The 2000-nt window shown below is 35.8% G+C and overlaps 1 pseudogene; it reads left to right on the top strand.

Annotated features, from left to right (window-relative positions):
- The first annotated feature begins 640 nt into the window (after positions 1–640).
- LOC101676338 lies at positions 641–1304 on the top strand (annotated as a pseudogene).
- Positions 1305–2000: the final 696 nt, after the last annotated feature.

Genomic DNA, 2000 nt, shown 5'->3' with positions numbered 1-2000 from the left:
GGAATCACTGAACTCTGCATCTGAAACTGATAATATACTCTATGTTAATTAATTAAATTTAAATTTAAAAAAAGAAACATTCTGATTAAAAAATGGGGTAAAGGTCTTAAGTGCCACCTCACCAAAGAAGGTACAAGATGAGAAATAAGCATATGAAAAGATGCCCTGCCCCAAATGTCAACAGGGAAATGAAAATTACAACAATAAGATAACACTCTACAACTCTTAGAATGGCCAAAATCAAGATCACTGACAGCACAAAATGCTTGCAGGGATGTTGAGCAAGAACTCTCATATATGGCTGGTTGGAATGCAACATGGTATAGACACATGGTACTCCAGAAGTGAAGTAACAATGCATTTCAGTATTTATTTTTGTGTATTTATTTATAAACTTATTTATTTATTTTAGTTTAAATGATTTGTTTCAAATGATATATCAAATAGTTTATCGATCTGGAATTTTTCTTCATACTTTTAGACTGTTCTTCTCACTACTCCTCAAAAAACAGTGTATTTAAAAAAAAAAAAAAAAAAGTAAGATTTGGTAGCTCCACACCAGAACTAGTTCCTTTGCAGCCATTTCCTGCCTGACCAAACAGCTGATTAGACGTGGGGGCCAACAAGGGCTGCATTGGAGATGGATGGTGATCTTGCTACAACATGTGTTTCTCAACCACACATTTCTGCTGACTATGTCAGCAGGAAGTCAGTCTGTTACACCACCTCATGATGATACCGAGGAGAGCTTGAATGAGCATGAAGACAAAATGGTCCAAAAGAAAGTCTTAGAGAACAAGATATAGATCTTCTAATTACAAATGCAGCAAGGATCATGAAAAATGCCTTACCTCAAATGGGAAAGACTGCAAAAGATGCCAAACAATGTGTTTAAGAATGTGTGAGTTCATTCGCTTTGTAACATCGGAAGCAAGTGAAAGATGCTGTCAACAGCAATGGAAAACAATCAATGGAGACAATAAGCCCCCTGCCATGTCTGCTCCAGGCTTCCACAGTTATGTAGAACCTCTAAAATTATACCTTCAGAAATTCAGAGAGGCTATGAAAGGAGAGAAAGGGATTGGGGGAACAGTCGCAGCTCTGGGTGGACAAAGTGAAGAACTTACAGAGGAGGCATTTAACAACCAGTTAACCAGTTACCAGCTGGCTGAACAGCTGCGGACGGTCAACCAACAGAACATATGGTTTATACAACATATTAACATACAGCACATTAACAAATTTCTGGTGTTCAGCAAATTCGATTTTCTTTATTTGAAGAACTAGAAAAATGGGAGTGTTAGAGAAGCAAAAAAAGTCCGTTAAGCCTTTTTATTTTCCCAATGTCTAAAAGACATTCGAAGGAACTGATGGGTGAAAAGATGTCTCTTTGTATATGAAAAAGCTGGAATGTAGCTTCCTGATGCTTGACTAATTGGGGTGCTGATGGCTACTTGAGAGTCCTTTTCATGAATGATTTTAAAGAGAAATTTGGATTTGAAACATATTAAAATATTTTATTCTGTATGAGAGCTTGTTGCTCAGTATGACCGCTGTATGCACTGTTTATTGAAGTTTATTACTCTCAGAGATTTGCAGACAGTTTCTTATTTTCACATTGAATCATGTTACTTTTTCAATTCAGGTGAGCTGCTGGGAAACCCACGATGTTTTTTCTTTTAATAAAATGTAAGGGTAGAGTTCATTCTGGAAAAAAAAAAAAAAATTTCCCAAACATCAAAGTCAAACTGATGGGGAGTAAATGAGCTTTTGAACAGCTGTTCTATGCTCTCATTTGAGAGACTCATTCACCAATGAGTCTATATGCTCAGCAATTTCTAACCAATTTCTAATCAATAACTAATCAGCCTTCTATATCTATAATTTACATGTTTTTATTTGTACAGCAAGATTTTATTCCTTTTATTTTGCTTCTCTTTAAGCCAGTATGTTTTATCTTGTACTTCTGTGTGCTTGAGATAGAAAGGAGGAAATAATGT

Source organism: Mustela putorius, unplaced genomic scaffold (genome assembly GCF_011764305.1).
Source record: "Mustela putorius furo isolate JIRA1106 unplaced genomic scaffold, ASM1176430v1.1 tig00000407_pilon_pilon_pilon, whole genome shotgun sequence".
NCBI classification, from domain to species: Eukaryota; Metazoa; Chordata; class Mammalia; order Carnivora; family Mustelidae; genus Mustela; species Mustela putorius.
Note: the sequence above shows the minus strand (reverse complement) of the source record. Positions and strands in the feature narration are given on the sequence as shown.